Source organism: Rattus norvegicus, chromosome 1, assembly GCF_036323735.1.
Source record: "Rattus norvegicus strain BN/NHsdMcwi chromosome 1, GRCr8, whole genome shotgun sequence".
Taxonomy (NCBI): Eukaryota; Metazoa; Chordata; class Mammalia; order Rodentia; family Muridae; genus Rattus; species Rattus norvegicus.
In genome coordinates, this window is record NC_086019.1 from 247,632,550 (window position 1) to 247,654,104 (window position 21,555).

At 36.0% G+C, this 21,555-nt stretch overlaps 1 pseudogene; it reads left to right on the plus strand.

Annotated features, from left to right (window-relative positions):
* The first annotated feature begins 9,157 nt into the window (after window positions 1–9,157).
* Window positions 9,158–21,555, plus strand: part of LOC134484012 (cytochrome P450 2C26-like) — a 61,721-nt pseudogene continuing 49,323 nt past the window's right edge.

Consider the following 21,555-nt stretch of genomic DNA (forward strand, 5'->3'; position numbering starts at 1 on the left):
GAATAGCTTAGTAAGAGCACCAGTGGAAGGGGAAGCCCTTGGTCCTGCTAAGACTGAACCCCCAGTGAACGTGATTGTCGGTGGGAGTGCGGTAATGGGTGAGGGGAACACCCATGTAGAAGGGGAGTGGGAGGATTTAGGGGGATGTTGTCCCAGAAACCAGGAAAGGGAATAACAATCGAAATGTTATTAAGAAATACTCAAGTTAATAAAGAAAAAAAAGAAATGTTCAAAGTCCCTAGTCATCGGAGAAATTCAAGTTAATATGACCCTGAGGTTCCACCTTACACCAATCAGAAGGGATGGTGACGACACCTGCAGATCAGGATTTGGAGAAAGAGAGAGGTACATTTTTTTTCATTTTGGTAGTATTGCAAGCTTGTAAAAGCACTTTGTGAAACAATCTGGTGGTTCCACAGAAAATTAGAAATAGTTTCTCCTGGAGACACAGCTATATCCCAGTACTGGGTATATAGCCAACTGATGTTCCAACATATAACAATTATACATGCTTCACTTTGTTCAAAGAAGCCAAAAGCTTGAATCAACCCAGATGTCTCTTCACAGAAGAATTGATACAGAAAGTGGGGTACAATTCCATAAAATATATCAATAGAGTACATCTATTAAAAATACCACCTTGAGTGTGATAGCCCAGACCTCAAAGGACATACATAGTTTGTAGTCACTGATAAGCGCACATTAGTCCCAAAACTCAAATTTTTCATCATACAACTCCAAGACCATATAAAGCTTAATAAAATCAAAGGCCACAGTTTAGATACTTCAAACCCATTTAAAATTGGGAATAAAATAATCACAGAAGGCAGAGCTGGCTGGAAGAGGGAAGAGGAATAAAAAATGGGGATGGGTTGGGGACAGGACCAGTTATGGGAAGAGACAGGAGAGAAGTTCAGAGTGCCAGGAGAAGAAATAGAAATATGTTGGGGTGGGAACATGGAGCTTGGGGAAGATTAAAAAGTCCAAGATGCTAGAGTTGCAAGAGACTCCTAGGACCCATTGGGGATGATATTAACCAAAATACCAACAACAGAGAAATAGATGTTGAAGAGACTACTTCCATTAGATAGACATGGTACCCAGCTGAGGAATGTGGCCACCACCTATCTCAAATTTTTCAACCCAGAATTGTTCCTGTATGAAAGGAATGCATGGATAGAAATGGAGCAGAAACTGCAGGAAAGACCATTCAGAGACTGCTTCACCATAGCAATCATTCCATCTATAGACACCAAACCCCAATACTACTGAGGGTGCAAAATGTGCTTACAGACAGGAACCAGGTATGGCTGTCCTCTGAGAGGCTCTGCCATCACCCTACTAAAACAAAAGCAGTTGCTCATAGCCAATCATGGTACCTTGCCTTGGGTCCAGAATGGAAGAGTCTCAGTGAGGGAAGAAGGAGATGAATGGAATTGCAAAGTCATTAGAAAAGGAACAGTATCGAATACCTGGACCTCTCAGAGCTCTAAAGGACTAAACCATTAATCAAACTGTATACATGAGCTGGTCCATTGCTCCCACTACATTTGTACCTAAGGACTGCCTCATCTGGCATCAGTGGGAGAGGAGGCACTTGGACTTGTGGAAACTTGATCCCCCAGAGAAGGGGCATGTCAGAGGGGTGAGATAAGAGTGAGTGGATGGGTTGGGGAACACACTCATGAAGACAAAGTACAGGGGAATGACATGAAGAATTTGTGAATAAAAGACTAGAAGTGGTGATAACATTTAAAATGTTATTAATTAATGAAATTATTAATAAAAATGATTCAATATATCTGGTTTTATGTTGAGGTGCTTGATCCATTTGGACTTTGTGCAAGGTGATATATATGGATCTATATTCATCCTCCTACATACAGGTCTATAGTTAGATCAGCACCATTTATTGAATATGTCTTAAAGACATAATTGCATCATTTATGGTTAGAGAAAAAAAACCATGAAGCTGCATCACAAAGGATTACAAAGGGAGTTGAGTATCTTTTTCTGGTTGGTATCAATAGAGAATGCTAGTGCTTTTGATAGTGTTGGTCATACAATATTAGAGGGACTGAAGACACTCTGGAGATTATGATGATATCAAGATGACTATTAGAAAAGAAACTATATTTTGTTTATAATCCTGCATCAACATTTAAATCTATAATCTTATTAACAATTCTGTAGCACATGATCTTTGCAACTTTGTCACCTGTATTCCTCTTGTTCTCTGCTTTATGTTGTGAAGGTTACAAATGTGTCTTGTTTTGTCTTCACAACTTAGTATCTTGTCATTTATATTATCAAACCTTTCAAATTATATAGATTATATTCCTAATTGTTGTTCACATAAAGTGGAGCATGTTTGCACTGACTGTGAATCTATCTAATCTTGCTAGGACTGATTCATCACTTCATTTATAAAATTTGAACTTTGTTCAGAGTGTGCAGCTAGCTATTGTTAGTAGATAAAAACTTTGAGATTATGTTTAAAGCGAACTCTTTATACAAACTTGGTGCAGCTAGCATAATGTCTCCAACTTCTTATTTGTACTAAATCAAATTGTGCTTCCTAACAAATAAAGGGAAGTCTAGCTATGGATGCCTTAAAAATATAAAGGATCAGTGGACAAAGAAACTCATTGTAACCCACTGATAACCCACAAGGAGATATAAAGCATTAGAGTCAAGTGCCTTTCAATATTCTTACTATGTTTAGTGTGTAAGCTTTCTTTGAATAAATGCATCTCCTTATGCCTAGATAAGATGAAACCTCAATCTTTCCTTATATGTGTTTTAATAGAAAGAAACAACAAAATATTAGCATCTCTTCATATTTTTGTAGACTTATTATGCATTGTACACACACACACACACACACACACACACACACACACACACAAGAACATTAAACATGACCTTGGGCATGCTGTTTGACAAACAGAAAAAATGAGTGTGGAAAATGAAGTTTAGATCATACACACCCCAGTCTCTAAAATGCTATAATAGGTTTTGGCTCTGATGATTCTAGATTCTGTGCTGTCAACAATATAGATTTGTCCAGTCTTTTCTATTCAATTATAGTTGATTATTCAAGGACAATATTTATCAGGAAATAGTATCAATCCATTCTTAGGAAAATGGCAATCAGCAGATGAACTATACACAAGAACATCTGGCAACCATGGTGACTGATCTGTTATTTTGGTGGAAGAGAGACATTAAACTCAACGATGAGATTTGCGTTTCTGTTTTTGATGAAGTACCCATACACCACAGGTAAGGACATCAGTGTTGAAGCACAGCATACATGGAGGTTGCTGGGAAGATGCAGCTTATAGCCTGCAGGTTGTTAATCAAAATATCAATATTTATCTTTCTGTTCCATTGTCTTTAATGAGAATGATGACTGAATTAACTGAGGAGACATTAGATTTTGAAAAAGGCATCAAGGGTAGTCCTTTGCCAGAGTTCTCTGTACCTTGAGCATACATTCGTTCATGATTGCATAGTGTTGTCTTCCCCTAAATCAGGCCTTCAGAGCAGATGAATTCTTGCAGTTACTTTAATCACTGTGATAAATTTAATTCTGGTTTAGATAAAAGAATACTCAGCTCATTAAAGCATAAAATAAAGTCGAGTTTTTAATGTGTTTTTGTGGGAATTTTTTTTTCTGTGAAGGATTTTAAATTGTTTGGTTCATCATAATTGTATTGCACTAAAGGTCAAGGTTATGATGTCAAATTTATAAAAGACAGAGTTTTGTCATTTCTAATAAAAATTCTCATGAGTAATATTTTTCCAAATATGTGACAAAGTTTCATTTTACAAATATAATTATTGCAAAATTTTATTTTTAAACAGAAACAGGTGTTCAACATTAAACATACATTTTACCCTGTGTCAATATCTGCTGAAATCACAATAGCAGAAATTTTGAAACAGAATTAGTTCATTTAGGCTAGCAAATGAAGAAAACAATAAACAGCAGAATCCTTCATAATATAACTATAATAATGTAGTAGTGGTAGTGAAGAGTGAGTGGGGAAAGGTCGTGGAAGATGATAGGGTAACATATGCTTGAAGAAATGTTATATAATAGGAAAAGCATACTGTGCCTCACCGGTCTTCCTAAGAATCCCTCTTTATAAAAATATTTTATTAGATATATTTCCTTACTAAAATTTCAAATGTTATTCCCCTTCCCGGTTTCATGTCCATAAACTCACATCCTTTCTTCTCCCCCCCCCATACAGGTATTCCCCCATACACCCCCTTACTGCCCCCCATATTTCCCTGTACTGGGGGGGACTAACCATGGCAGGACCAAGGGCTTCCCCTCTGACTGGTGCCCCAACAAGGCTAATCTCTGCTACATATGCAGTTGGAGCCCTGGATCAGTTCATGTATAGTCTTTCAGGAATGTTTCAGTCCCTGGGAGATCTGGCTGGTTGGCATTTTTGTTTTTATGGGGTTTCAAGCTCTTTCAGCTCCTTCAATACTTCCTCTAATTCCCCACAACGAATTCTCAATGTAGTGGTTCTCAGTTCTCAGTTCAGTGGTTTGCTGCGGGCATTGACTTCTGTGTTGGACATACTCTGGATGTGTCTCTCATGAGAGATCTATATCTGGTCACTTTCAGCATCCATTTTTTAGCTTCATCAATCTTATCTACTTTAGTGGCTGCACATATATGGGCCACATGTGGGGCAGGCACTGAATGGCCGTTCCTTGAGTCACTGCTCATATCCCCTCATATCCCCTCATATGGATATTTTTCCCCTTTTAAGAAAGAGTGGGAACTTCTGCATTTTGGTCTTCCTTCTTCTTGAGTTTCCAGGGATGTGTACTTCAAGCTTTTTGGCTAGTATCCACTTATCAAGGAGTGCATACCAAGTGTGTTTTTCTGTGACTGAGTTACCTCACTGAGGACGATATTTTCTAGTTACTTCGATTTGCCTATGAATTTCATGAAGTCATTGTTTTGATAGCTGAGTAGTACTCCATTGTGTAGATTTACCATATTTTTTAATCCATTCCTTTGTTGAAGGGCATCTAGGCTCTTTCCAGTTTCTGGCTATTATAAATAAGGCTTCTATGAACATAGTGGAGCATATGTCTTTGTTATATGTTGGGGCATCTTTTGGGTATATGCCCAAGAGAGGTATAGCTGGGTTCTCAGGTAGTTCAATGTCCAATTTTCTGAGGAGCCTCTAGACAGACTGATTTCCAGAGTGGTTGTACCAGTTTGCAGTCTCACAACAATGGAGGAGTGTTCCTCTTTCTCCACATATTCTCCAGCATCTGATGTTACAGGAGTTTTTATCTTAGCCATTCAGACTGGTTTGAGGTGGAATCTCAGGGTTGTTTGGATTTGCATTTCCCTGATGACTAAGGGTCTTGAACATTTCTTTAGGTTCTTTTTGGCCATTTGATAATCCTCAGCTGAGAATGTTTTTTTAGCTCTGTACCCCATTTTTAATAGGGTTATTTGGCTCTCTGGAGTCTAACTTCTTGAGTTCTTTGTGTATTTTGGATATTAGCCCTCTGTTAGAGGTGGGATTGGAAAAGATTTTTCCCAATCTGTTGGTTGCTGTTTTGCGCTAATGACAGTGTCTTTTGCTTTATAAAAGCTTTGAAGTTTTATGAGGTCCCATTTGTTGATTCTTGATCTTAGAGCATGAGCCGTTGGTGTTTTGTTCATGAAATTTTCCCCAATGTCCATGTGTCTGAGAATCTTCCCCACTTTTTCTTCTATTAGTTTGAATGTGTCTGGTTTTCCTTTTATCTTACAAATTTACATAGAACCAGGTTGGAACTGGTGTATGCTCTGCTCACTGATCCTGTAATTACTTTATCCTTCAGATGAGAGTTTCTAAAACAAAAAACAGAATTATTTTAATTTTCATGATATACAAGCCCCAAATTTTTTAACTCCATGTTTTTTCATACTTAATTATTTTCAAAATGGAAATTTAGGAAGACCCAGAAAAGACAAAAGGAGAAGAGAAAAGAGACAAATAATTAACAGTAATAAGAAGCAAAATAAACAATGGATATAGAGCCAAAAGTAAGATGGAGACCTGGCTTCTATCTTGTGCTTGGTTACACGGGATCCATCTCTACCACATGGCTTAAACAAAAGACTGACAAAAAACAATGTTGATCAACATATGAACAAGTATATTATATATCATTGATATTAATTTAAAATTGTATAACAACCTTTTAAAAATTGCTAAGAATCTCCTTCTCAATATATGTGTAACCAAGCCACATCACTGTTGGTCATACACAAGTGAATTAGTATTTATATATTCATAATATAATCAGATGCTACTCAACAGTTAAAAGGATATATAAATGATATTGTGCTTAATATAATGTACATCAATAGAAAAAGATGAATTCTTTTACAGGCAACAACATGAATGTTAGAGATAGCTCCTTTTTTTAATGGGTATTTCCTTATTTACATTTCAAATGTTAAATCCATCCAATGAAAAAAAGATAGCATTTTAAACAAATGGTGCTGGTTCAACTGGAGGCCAGCATGTAGAAAAATGCAAATCGACTCATTCTTATTGCCCTCTACAAAGCTTTAATGCAAGTGATCAAGTACCTCCACATCAAACCAGATATACTCAAACTAATAGAAGAAAAAGTGGGAAAGAGTCTTGATCACATGGACACTGGGCGAAATTTCCTGAACAAAATACCAATAGAATTACTTTAAAAAATAACCACAAATCCATATGTAAAAGAGCACTGAAGTCTTGACAGGGAAAGGATTATGTAGAAGGTGAAAGTAGAGTATGGGCAATGTTGAATAGAGAGTCTCAGAGCCCTTTACTCCACTCTTTCATGAATAGCAAGACCATTTTTTCCCCATTGGGAGACTTTTAATGGCTGCTCCTATTTTTTTAGGTGTTATGGAACTGTGTAGATGATTTATCTGATCCTGATTTAAGTTTTGTACCTGGTATAGGCTTTTATAGTAGGGTCTGATGGTCTTCTGATGGTTTTGGGCATTTTTTATTTTTTGTTCAGTTTTGTTTTGTTTTTATTAGGTACCCTTGATTTTTGTTGTTATATCTCTCATTCATTTTTGATTTTGTTAATTTGGATATTAGCCCCAAAATTGCAATACTTAAGAATAAATTCACAGATCATATGAAGCTCTAGAAGAAGGAAGACCAAAATGTAGATGCTTCAGTCCTTCTTAGTAGGAAGAACAAAATAATAACCAGAAGAAAGACAGGGACAAAGAGTGGATTAGGGACAGAAGAGAAGGTCATCCATAGACTGTACCACCTGGGGATCCATCCCATATGCAGCCAGCAAACTCATTCACTATTGCTGATGCCAAGAAATGCTTGCTGACAGGAGCCAGATGGGGTTCTTTTTAGAGGCTCTGTCAGAGCCCTACTGATACAGATGAGGATGCTTGACCATTGGAATTAACAAGCGAACATCAATGTCAGAATTAGAGAAAAGATTGAAGGAGTTGAAGGGGTTTGCCACCCCACAGAAGAACAACAATATCATCTAACAAGATCTCACCAGAGTTTCCAGAAACTAAACCAAAATCCAATATGTACACATGGAAGAACCCAACACTCCAGCCACATATGTAGCAGAGGATGGCATTGTCCAGTATCAATAGAAGGAAATTTCCTTGGTCCTGTGAAGGCTTATTTCCCCAGTGTAGGGGAATTCCAAGGTGTTGAAGTAGGATTGGGTAGGTGGGAGTGGGAGCATCCTCCTTTAAGTAGGGGGAGGCAGTAAGAGGCCTGGGAAATGCGGGAAATGTAAATACATAAAATATAAATAAATAACAATAAAAATAATACAAAAATGAATATAAAATGCTTGGTATAACACCCAGACTGTAATGCAGTAAAAACAGCTCTGTATTTTGCATAGACATTTTTCCAAATAGCCTTCAAATATAACCATATAAATACCAGGATGTATACAATGGAATGAGACCACAAAAATATTCAGGTTCTCTGACAATCTCGTTTAAAATATAGACACTACACCAAAATTCTCAAGAGCAGGTGGTCATTGCATTATACATGAAAAAGGCAAGATTGTAAAGATCAATCTTCAATTTTAAATGTTGTTCCCAAATTTGCTTCTTTTATGAATCCCTGTAGGAGGTTTTCCACCCAATTGTCTAGAGTAAATTTCTGGCAAGCAATTAAATCTAGATACCTGTATAATTTATAACAGAAGCTGATATTTTCAAGGAGTTTTCTGGACACTAGAATTAGAAATCCCCATATTTGATACTTACCTGGGGTTACTGCAGGAATAAATAGAGAATGAGGAAAAGCACAGAATTAGTGTGTCTTCTGATGTCTTCATTAAATGCACATTTATTTTAGTCTCTGAACCATACACTTGAATAGGGGGAATTCTAAATCATGTAAAGGAAAATTACTAAAATAAACAGCATGCATTAATTCAATTAATTAAATAAATAAATTAAAAGTATATCAATAATGTAAACTAACTCATATCAGAGATAGGAGTCATATTTATATATCTGCAACTCATTACACAACTTGTCTATATTATTAAATATGGTAAATATTGTGTGTACATTTACGTGTAAATGTTATGTATGTATGGTCATTATTTACTTTTGGATACATATTTGTAAATAAAATATGGGCATAACTGTTATGCTCTACTACCAATATGTCAAATATATTATAAACAATCAAGTACATAAATAGGATTGTTTAGAATACAATAATATTTTAAATAATTGTTAGTGATGGACCCTCACACTTGTAATTAAAAATAAGACAGGTAGAATAAAATTGCACAAAGACTTTCACATACATTATTTTAAGATCAATACTATATTCTCTAATTTAATAATTGATTTCTGATATATTTTATTGATGTGTATAATGTCAAATTATTTGAACTCTGTTTTATGGTTATCAATATTTAATTATAACTCATATTATTTGATAAAATGGATAAAAACAAATAGCATATAGTAATGAATCATATTAGCTAAGTGATAGGACAATGCTATAAATTTATATTAGAATCATTCTATGTATCTAAGTTTACTCCTCAGTATGAAATGTATGTTCAAAACTTTATTGGCTACTTTCTTCATGATATAGGTATACATGCATTAATGGGAGATACAGGCTACATTTTTCCTAGTCCAAAATTTGCCATTTCTTATATCCGGATAAATGAAGAGATTGGCCAAGTGATCTGGAGACACCACAGCCCCAGTATGTTAGACTGGAGCCATATGATCTACACAAATGCCATGGTTCATGAGGTTCAGAGATATATTGATCTTGCCCCAAATGGGGTGGTGTGTGAAGTGAACTGTGACACTAAATACCCAAGAGACTACTTCATACCCAAATTAAGATTCTTTCTCTCTGCTATACTTCTGTGCTCTTGATGTTCTCACCAACAACGATAGGAAAATGAACTTCAGGAATTGGCAATACAATAGAAGAAATATATACATCAGTCAAAGAAAGGTAAATATTTTTTAAATATTAAATTTTAAATATTAAAAACCCTGAAATAAAATATTCAGGAACTATGCAGTAGTATGAAGGGACCAAATATAATTAACTAAATAATAATAATAGGAACAAGAGAGGAAATTAATGCAAAGATAACACCCCAAATTATTTTTTACTAAATCATACAGGAAATTTTTCCTAACTTAAAAAAGAAGATGCTTATAAGAATATAAAAAGGAATCAGACATGAAACATTGCACCAGAAATAAAAGTTCATTCTCAACATAATCATTGAAATACTAAACATGCAGAACAAAGAAATAATATTAAGAGGTGCAGGGGGGAAATCAAGTTACTTATAAATATAGATATATTAGAATTGTACCTGACTTCTTAATGGAGATTCTAAAAAGGAAGTGGCTGGGGAGATGTACTGCAGAGCTTAGGCAACAAAGGTATCAGTCAAAACTACTAGATTCAGGAAATATTTCAGTCACCATAAAGAAAACAAGTTATTATATGATAAATTTGAACTCAAACACAATCTAAATACAAATCCAGTCTTACAGATGATATTAGAAAGAAAACCTGAGGCCAAGAAGGTTAAATATACCTATGGACACACAGAAAATATATAAACTCACATCAACAAAATCAAAATAAAGACTTCTACCACCCATCTCTCTGTCTCTGTCTCTATCTCTGTCTCTATGTCTCTCTCTCTCTTACACACATACACACACACATACACACACACACACACACACACACACACACATCACCATCACTACCACCACCACCACCACATGAATCAATACAATAACAAGAATTGTTCACTGATATCTCTCAGTATTAGTGGATGCAACCCTCCCGCAAAAGACTGAAACTAACAGAATGAATAAAGAGCAGTATCTATCCTGTAGGGGCAAACAATAAATAAACTTTGTCATCAAAGATGGGCATTGCTTCAGAGTTAATGGTCAGAAAAATGTTTTCCAAGCAAAGGGACCTAAGAAGCAACCTCTTACAGACATTGTAATAGCTATTAATTAGACTTCCAATGAAAATGAGGAAGGACACTTCATATTCAATTAAGGAGTAATGGACCAAGATGGTATTTTACTTCTTAACTTTTATGCCCCTAACACCAGTGCACCTTTTATTGTAACAGAAAATTACTAAAGTTTAAATAACACATCAACACTCACACATTGGTAGTAGGAGAGTTTAATATTAAACTTCTACCAACTAACAGACCATCCAGATGAAAACTAAACAGAAAATTGTGAAGCTAAGAGATATTATCAAATAACAATCATCACAAATATCTACAGAACATTTACCCAAAACACAAAAGAATATTTCTTCTTCTGAGAAACCCATAGAAAATTCTCCAAAATTGAGCATACACTGTTTCCTACAGCAAGTCTTAAAAGATACCAAACAATTTAAATTAATGGAGACCACTACAAATTAAAACTTGGTTTCAACAACAGCACAAACAATAGAAACCTACAAACTCATGAAAACTGAGGAACTCTCTCATGATTGAAAACCGTGTCAAGACAAAAACGAAAGAAAGGAAAAATGAAGGAAAGAAATAAAAATTAAAGTCTTTCTATATATCAGTGAAGATGCATGCACAACATACCTAAATGTATTGGATACAATGAAGTCTAAAAGGAAAATTCATAGCACTAAGTGACTAAAGTTAACAAAAAAGAGTAATCTCCCACTAATAATTTGACAACACAAGGACAGACTAAAGGACCTGACAGGGTTTGCAAGCCCATAGGAAGAAAAATGTCATCAAATCATCGGACCCCACGAGAGCTCTCAGAAACTAAACTAACAACTAATGAGTAAATGTGGAGAGACCCATGGCTCCAGCCACATATGTAGCAGAGGATGGTATTATCCAACATTAAAAGGAAGAAAAGCCCTTGGTCCTATGAAGGGTCATTTCCCCAATGTAGGGAATGCCAAGGTGTTGAGTTATGAGTGGAAGGGTGGAAGTGGGAGCATCCTCATTGATTCCAGGGGCGGAGGAAGGGAGGATAGAGAGGGGTGAAGTAAGAAAACATTTGAAATGTAAATACATAAATTATCCAAGGAAAATAAGATGGCAAAAAGGTAATAGAGGCTGTCATTAAAATTGTTTTTAGCACAGAATTTTACAAGTCTTTTAAAGAAGAATTAATGCCAATAATACTCAAATTATTCAGAAAAATGAAACAGAAGGAACATCAAAAAGTTCATGTTATAAGGCCACAATCACAATGTTATTAAATCCACAGAAAAATCAACAAAGAATTTTATATGAAAATTTAACATAGATGTAATAGTACTCAAAAAGGTTTTTGCAAAATATTAAAAATCAAATAAAAAATCCTTTATGAATGGCTACATACTAGAGATGTAAACATGGTCCAACATACAAATTACCCACCCTACATATAGAAAGACAAAATCCCATGATCATCCCATTTGAAACTAGAAAAACCTTTGACAAAAAAGAACCCCCTTCCATATTAAAGTCTTGGAGAGATTAGACTTCAAAGGCACATACTTAAAAATAAATGAAATTCATTTCAAGCCTATAGCTATTCTCAAATTAAAGTGGAGGGGTGTCAAAGAAATACCACTAGAATCAGAAAATGGATATAGGCACAACAATAAAAGAAGTGAAAGAAATGAAATTGGTATATATTGAAAAAGAAGAAGTCTGTTTATATTTATATTTATTTGCCATTAATATGATAGTATGCATAAGAAACACCAGATATTTTACAAGGAAACACCTACATCCAATAAATTCCTTCAGAGATGTGATATGAGATTAACTTGATAAAAAAAATCAGCAACCCTCCTTCATACAAATAAAAATGGAGTGAGAAAGGAAAGAGGGAAACAATATTCATCACTATAGCTATTAACAATATTAATCTTTGGGCTAACCCTAACCAAGTGAATAGAAAATCTTCTATAATGAAATTCATGTCTTTGAAGAAAGAAATAGAAGATATCAAAAGAAGAAAAGATCTCTCATGCTTACAGACTGCTAAAATTAACATAGTAAAAACGCCCAATGTACCAAAATATCTACAAATTTAATGCACTCTCCATTAAAATTTCAACTCAATTCTTCTCAGTCCTTAAATGTACAATTATCAACACCTACATATGGAAAAACAAAAAGCCTCCATTAGCTAAAGTAATCCTGAAAAAGAGAAGTTCTAATGGTATCACCATTCCTTACTTCAACCTATAATACAGAGTAATATTATTAGTACTGATGGTAATTATATATAACAGACATGTTAATTATTGGAATAAAATTGAAAAGCCAGACATAAATTTACATACCTATAGCTAACTTACTTTTGATAAAGTAGCCAGAATAATAGAATGGAAAAAAATCCCACTAGAATCAGGAACTAGATTTAGGCACAATAATATAAGTGAAGGAAATCAAGTGGGTGTATTTTGGAAAAGAAATCAGTTTACATTTATTTGAAGCTAATACGATAGCATGCATAAGCAACATTAGATATTCTATGAGGAAACTCCTACATCTAATATAATCCTTCAGAGAAGTGATATGAGATTAACTTGAAAAATCAGTAACCCTCCTTCATACAAATGTAAATTGAACGACAAAGAGAATAGGGAAGCAATATCTATTACTATTGCTATCAACAATATTAAAACGTTGGGCTAACTGTAACCAAGTAAATAAATTTTCTATGATAAACTTCATGCCTTTGAAGAAAGGAATAGAAGCTATAAGAAGTTGAAAAGATCTTCTTCCATCCTTCAGATTGCTAGAATTAACACAGTAAAAATGCCCAGTGTACAAAAAAACATCAATCTACAAATTCAATGTAATCTCCATCAAAATTCTAACTCTATTCTTCTCAGACCTTAAAAGTACAATGATCAACTTCATATAGGAAAAATGCCTCTGATAACTAAATGCCAGGAACCTTGATATTTTAGAGCAAGTTGAGACCTGGAGTCTCAATGGGCACACACCAGAGACTTAGCTTATCCCTACACCCTGCCAGATTCTTGGCATGTAACAGATGCCATATTCCTCACAGAAGGAAATGTGACCTATGGTCACATAGTCCAGAACAGAGTTCTCCATGCTAGTGAGGTACCTAGTGGTCCAGAGGGCTTATCCAATAAACTTTCCTCCCTGCAAAAGTTATTTAATCTCAGGTCCACTCTAAGCAGTTGGTACCAAACAGCATACATGGATTCTACACAATGAACAGTCAATAATCAGTTGACAACCATGGACTGTCTCTTTCATCAAGTTCCTCCTCAGGCAGCCTTGGAGAAGGCATTTGCTTATAGAACCTCAACTTAATTCCCCAGGAGAAGGCTCCTCTGTGTTCCTAGCAATAACTGCCACCAGGCGAAGAATAGGCAACACTGGAACAAGTCAGAGCTCTTCTTTCCTCAGTCCCAAGGATAGACACTGTCCACAGACTGTGGACTCTGACTCTGTTCTCAGCTCCTCTGCAACTCCTAGCTGCACCTGGAAGTCTAAGAGTCAGAGAATCCCCTTGGCCCCAGGTTTGTCACATCTCAGACTGCTTTCCACCATTGAGCAGTGTCTTGGTGCTTCCCTACAGCACAGCACATAACCTACCAGTGGTGTGGGACAAGCACAGACAAGCTGCCTATGTTCCACCTACGCAAGAGGCTGTGACTAGCAACAGGGTAGATGTGGACTCACATCACCACACAACCAGACACAGTAAACCTGATAGAAGAAGAAATAGGAAATAGCTCTGTATGCCTTGGCATGAGAGACAATTTCCTAAACAGAATATTGATATTGCAGTTCTTAATACTGACAATTAATAAATGAGATCTCGTGAAAGTAAAAAGATTCTTTAAGGCAAAAGACATGGTCAATATAACACAATGGCAGCCTTCCAAATGGGAAAAAGATTTTCACCAACTTCACATCTGACAGCATACTAATACCTAAAGTATATAAGCAAAGACTAGACATTAACAAACCAAAGAATGAAATTATTTAAAAATGTACATATCTAAATGAAGAGTTGTCAGTTGAGGAATCTTAAATGGCTGAGAAACAAAGAGTAAAAAATGTTCATCATCCTTATCCATCATGAAAGTAAAAATCAAAACTACTATGAGATTCCATTATACCTCTCAGAGTACATAAGATCAATTGCATAAGTGACAGTTCATGTGGGATTAGGAAATCAACCCAGTTATAAGACTTTCAATCTAAAATTTGTCCTTCCTGGAAATGTTCTGAAGTAATGGCAAGTCTCAGAACTTGTGAGAATAACCAATCACTGACTGGTGTAAATTAAGTCTCATGCCAAGTCAGGGGGCATAGCCTGGACACTGTCTCGGTGTAGATGGCCCAAACTGAATGTTGCACATCTCGGGTATCTACAGTAGAGATGAACACAATTTGCAGCAAATAAATCAATTAAATTAGTTGTAATTATATTCTGCTATGTTAGTACCTAGACTAGTTGTCATCAGAGATGATTATTAAGGCAGTGACTAGGGGCAGATACAGAGACCCACAGCCAAAATTAAAGTACAGCTTGGGAAACACCACAAAAGAAGGTGAGATAAGATTGTTGGAAACAGAGGAAATGAAGACACCAGAAGAACATGACACACAGAATCAACTAACTGGGCTGATAGGTACTTACAAAGATAGATACAACCTGAGAACGAGAATGGGTCTGGACTAGGTATTCTGAAAATACATTATGGTTGATTGGATTGGAGTTCTAGTGGGACCTCTAACAGTGGGACTGGGATGTGTCTCACTTTTCCCTGTTCTTCTTAGTAAAATGAATACTTCTTCTTACTAAGTTTCCTGCTTTGATATGAGGGCTTATGCCTTGTCTTAATAGATCTTGTTGTGACATGCTCAGTTTATTTCACTGGTAGAGCATTGTTTGCATTTATTTATTTATATTTCTTTATTTAGTGAAGGTAAAGAGCAGGGCAGTGGCCTTGGGTAAAGAGGAGGATAGTGAGTAGAATGGGAAGAGTAGAAGGAGGGAGGATACTGACAGAATTTATTGTATGAAAGAATAAATACGAGGAAAAAATAGTAAAATGGGTCCTATTGTTTCCTCTAATTACTTTCTTTCCTTTCACAGTCTTCCTTCTATTTGTATATTTGCATCTGTCTTTATATACATAAATTCTGTTTGTGAAAGTAAACTCTTCCATCCATACATATAAGATCTTAATTATGTGTGTGAGAAAAAATAAGAAGAAATTTTCTTAGTAGACGTTTTTTGCCAGCACGAATGATTCCTATTTGCCTCACATAGAAAACAAGTCTTCATTTGAAATCATGACTGATGTGACTTATGAAAAGCATTGACAAACAAGAGTGGCAGGTGATGAAACAAACCTGCAGGGAAAGAGAAAAGAGTCACCAGCATTGTCACCAAATCCCCAATGCTGACTACAAATGTCACTGAAGGCACCTACTCACACCACTGTGGCTAATCTCAGACTCCTCCCTGTTCCTTGCATGTTCTGTGTTCAAATGACCCTTTTATTCTTTGTACTTCCTCTAAGGAGGAGAAGGTGAACAATATTAGTTCCCTTATCTTTTAGCACTCTGTTATATTTGTTCATTGCTTCCTTTATTGTGTGTAGTTTGCAGCAAACAATAGTAATAACATAACTGACATCAGTGCTGCATGACAGCAAGGAATTCCCAAACCCAGAGATGTTAGACTCACGTCACTTCCTAGATGAGAATGGAAACTTTAAGAAAAGTGAGTACTTCATGCCTTTCTCAGCAGGTAATAGAAACTCATTCCAAGGGCTCCAGTTACATGAGTGAGGTCCTCTGGGAAAGTTTATAGTGACTCCCAACTGTTGGTGGACTTGTAATTTGTGCATGATCAGAACCATTACTTCCAGTGTCCTTGTCATCGATAATAATGACTCTTTCTCCATGACTGAATCAAACATTAAGAATTCAATTTGTTCATTCTTTCCAAGCCATCCTAGTGGTTATACACTTGCAATTTTCCTTAATGTACATTTTGGGGAGGGAAAGACATTATCCTAGAGAATAAGTGCCACTAGCCTTTGATCAACCACCATTAAGATAAAGAATCAACCATAATTTTTTGTGTCTCTCTCCTTCAGGCTCAGCTATACATAAAAATTAAAAAGTTGAAATAAAACAAATAAGAGAAAATGACCAAAAACCTTCAATAGGCATAATATTCATGGAGGGAAGTCAATGAGCAAATGGGCTGATATAGTTGGACTTGTGGTTGGAGAGAATTACATATCACTGAACAAGCAGGCTGCTTGATAAAATCCTCCATAATTTTTCCTCTTTAGTATGTCAAAATCAAAATGGAAACGTGAATCAACATTATAATTGAGAATTTTCTACCTGCCACAAAGAACATAAGTGATAGACAAAAGGAAATAAAAGAATATTTTAAGGTCTCATTTTTTTATTGTTTTAGCTTTGTACGTGTACAGAAGGCTGTACTTTTATATGTTCATTTGTTTATTAACCATCTCTGGAGAATAATAACCCACAAATGGCCTAAGATTAGTAAAACTGTCTTTCCCTCTCTTAGTAGCCTGCAGTTACCAGTAACTTTTCATTAGAATTTAGGATTTGTGAGTACATTCCCAGCAATTACTGGAAATTTGGCTGGTGTTTGACATTCTGACAAAGCTAATAAATGGCTTAATAGATGGCTCAGCAATTAAGAGAACATGCAGCTCTTGCTATAAACCTGAGTTGAATGCCTAGCACCTATCTTGGGTGCTAAGGACCACCTGCATTTCCTCCTCCTGTAGACCTTGAGAAGTCTTCTAAACTCCCTTAAATAGCTAACTTTGACATTCACTCACCAACACATGCAAACACTATACACATTTATTTATATAAATAAGTTAATGAAACACAGTTATACAATACTTTCTAGGTCTAGATATTAGAAACTTCTAGGTCCCAATAAGGTCATTGAGACCTTGTAATTGTGACAGGAGACTAGGCTTGGATCATGGGCTTCCCTACTGCTCCATCAATGAGGATATTTTATGAGTATCACATCTCCTTACCTACAGTGTTAGTTTAGGTTCTGGTGATGGATTCATGTTCAGTCATCAATTGAGTTTGATAAAAAACTCATAACTTGACTCTTTCATCCTGTTTGATTTTGTGTCAATACCATCCTGATCCTATTACTATAGCACTGTATTACAATTTAAGGTCAGTGACAGTTACATCACTGTCCATTTTGTAATCATTCAGAATTGTTTGTTCTATCATGGCATTTTGTGTTTATTTTATATTAAACTGAAAATTCTTCATTACGTTGGAATTTCAACAAGGATGGTGCTGAATCTCTATAGTGCTTTTGGTAGACTAACCATTTTTCACTCTGTTAATCCTGCTGATCCATGAGCATTGATGATCTCTTTGCATCTTCTGATTTCTTCTTCAATATTTTAATTTTTTGTCTTTTAAGTCTTTCACTTACTTTTTCAGAGTTACCCTAAGATTTTTTTTGTTGTTAAAAAAGTGGAAGTCGTTGTTGCTCTGACATCTCTCTCAGTACAGTTGTCATTTGTACATAGAAAGCCTGTTTATTTTGTGTTAATTTTGTATAATGATACTTTCCTTAGAGAAGTATCAACTGCTGAAGTTACCTAGAAGAGATTTTAGGGTTTTATAGATATAATTTTATTATCTACAATTAAGAATATTTTGAAATATTTCTTTCCTACTTGTATTACCTCAATCTCCTTCACTTGTCACATTACTGTAATGTAGATTCAAGTACTATATTGAATAAGTATGGAGATAATGGAAATCCTTTTCTTGTTTCTGTTAGTAAAAATGCTTTAAGACATTCTGTTTAATTTGATTTCAGGTATAGGTTTTCTCTAAAATAACTTGTGTTATCTTGAATAAGGTTCCTTCGGCTTATAATCTTTCCATACTTTTCTCATGAAGGAATGCTGTGTTTCAGCAAAATCCTCTTCTAATGAGAAAATCATATTTTTGTCTTTTAATATGCTTAAATTGTGGATCACATTGATTTATATATGTCAAACCATCTGTTCATCTCTAGGATGAAGCCAACTTGATAATCTTTTTGGGTATTCTAGTATTTTATTATGAAGTATTTGTACTGAGAATTGTTACATCTATGATTGTAAGACAATTTGGTTTATAATTCTCTTTTATATTTCGGTCTTTACGTGGTTTAATTATCTGGGTAATTGTGACCTTGTAACATGAATTAGGAAGTTTCTTTTGTATCTATTTTGAAGAATAATTTTGTTATTGTTGCCTTTAATTTTCTTTGAAACTGGTACAATTTCTTGCTGAATCCTTCTGACCACAGACTTTAAATTACTGCTCCTCTTTAACTCTGAGTAATAAATTGGAAGCTTGATTTAACTTTTTGTATATATATCTTATAACTTTCTCTTAGTTTTTACAATTTGATAGGGTTTATAATTTTTTAAATTAATCATTCCATTCATCTATATCTCAAATGTTATTCCACTTCACAGTTACCCCGTGACTACTCCCATCCCATATCTCCCCTCTCCTCTTTGCCTATACGAGAGTGCTCTTCGACCCACCCTCCCTCTTTTCCTCCACCACTCCAGCATTCTCCTCTGCTGGGGCATCAAACTCCACAGGACCAAGGGCCTCCCTTCCCATTGTGGTCAGTCAAGGCCATCCTCTGTTACATATGTATCTTGAGCCATGGATCCCTTTCTGTATACACCTTGGCTGGTGGTCTAGTTCCTCAGAGCATTGGTTGGTCTGGCCAGCTGATGTTGTTCTTCCTATGATGTTGCAGTCCCCCTTAGCTCCTCCAGTCCTCATGCCAACTGCTCTACTAGAGTCCCTGGGCTCAGTCTGATGGTTAGCTCCAAGCATCCACATATGCATTTGTCAGTTGCTATGCAAACCTCCAAAGGAACAGCCACACCAGGTTCCTGTAAGTAGGCTATTCTTTGCAAAGGCAACAGTGTTGTGTGGGTGTCTGTAGACAAGGTGGATCCCCATGTGGGACAGTCCCTGAATGGCCCTTCCTTTAGTTCTCTGCTCCATTTTTGTCCCTGTCTTTCCTTTAGACAGGAAGGTTTCTGGGATAAAAACTTTGAGATGGATGGATTTCCCCATCCCTCAACTGGGGCCCATGCCTATCTACTGGTGGTGATCTCAACAGGTTCTATCCCACCATCTCTGCACATTTCAGCTATAGTCATCCGTGTTGGTTCCTGGGAGCCTCTCATTTCCTTGGCATCTGGGACACTCCAGTGGCTATCCCCAGTTCCTCATCCCCCCACCACTACTTATTTTAATTCGATTTCCTGATCCTCTGTACCTCTCTTCTGTGCCCTACAGCACCTCATAGCATTCCTTTATAATTCTCTGGATTTCTTCACTCTATTCTCATGTCTAATTTTCAACTCTAATTTTATTTACTACCATTTTATCTATTCATCATTTAGATAGTTTTGTCAATGGTTTATCAATCTTGTTTTCTCAAAGAATCAACACTTTCTTTTATTGATTCTTGTACTGTTTTGCTGTTTTTTTTCAATTTGTTGAATTCAGACCTTTATTTGTTTCTTACCACTTACATCTTCTGAATGTTATTTTTTCATTTATGCATAGAGCTTTCATATATAAAATTAAGTTAATATGAGTCCTGCCACTCTCCACCTCTGTTCATCTCTCCTTCTCTCCTTGTTTTAATAAACAGGTCTATGACTTTGCCTCTTAGGAATGACTTTATTTGTGCCATTGGTTTCAGTTTTCATTATCATTTAATTTGTTTACATTCTTGCTTAACATGTTTTTTTTCCCCTCGGTATTGCCTACTTAAATTCTATTAATTTTGTAAACCTGTGGTTTCTGTTGTTTTTAGTATTCATGAAGAAATCCATGGAAATCAGATTTTGTCTTGTTTTTTCTGTATTTATTGAGACATGCTTTGTTTCCACTTAAGTCTTCACTTATGAGAAAGTTCCATGAACTTCTGACAATGAAGTACATGCTTTGGTATTTAGTTGAAATGTTTGTGAGATCTGCTAGGTTCATTTGACTTATGATGTCATTTGTCTTCAACAGTTTTCTTTTGATTTAACTGGATGACCTGTTCCAACAATACATTCTTCTTTATTTTTCCCTTTTTAATGGATATTTTATTTATTTACATATCAAAGGTTATCCTGCTTCCCAGTTTCTTTCCAGCACCCTCATCACCTCATTCATCAACCTGCTACTATGAGGGTGCTCTCCTCATCCATCCACTCCTACCTCACTGTTCTAGCATTCCCATATGCTGGAGCAATGAGCCTTTACAGAACCAATGGCCTACCCTCCCATTGATTCGAGATAAGGCAATCCTCTTCTACAGATGCAACTGGAGCCATAGGTCCCTTCATGTGTACTCTTTGGTTGGTGGTTTAGTCTTTGGGTGCTCTAGGGTGTCCTGGTTTGTTGATATTGTAGTTCTTCCTTATGGGGATGCAAACCCTTCACTTCCTTCAGTCCTTATCCTAGCTCCTCCATTGGGGTTCCATGCTCAGTCTGATGTGTGGGTTCAAGGATCCATATCTTTTTTTGTCAGGCTCTGGTAGAACCTCCTGGGAGACAGTTTATCGAGTGCCTGTAATCAAGAACTTCTTGCCATCAGCAATAGTATCTGGGAATGATGTCTGCAAAGGAGTAAATCTCAAGGTGGGGAAGTCTCTGGATGACCTTTCCTTCAGTCTCTTCTCTATTCTTTGTCCATGTATTACTATTAACAAGTCTATATTAACATTTTTGAAATGGGTGGGTGGCCCCAATCCTCAACTGAGGTCAATACCTAACTTCTGGTAGGGTCTCTACAGGTTCTCTCTCCTCTTTCTTGAATATTTCAGCTAATGTTATCCCCATTGGGTCCTTGTTTTCCTGGTTTATGGGAGTTTCTGGTAGCTGCACCCAGTTCCC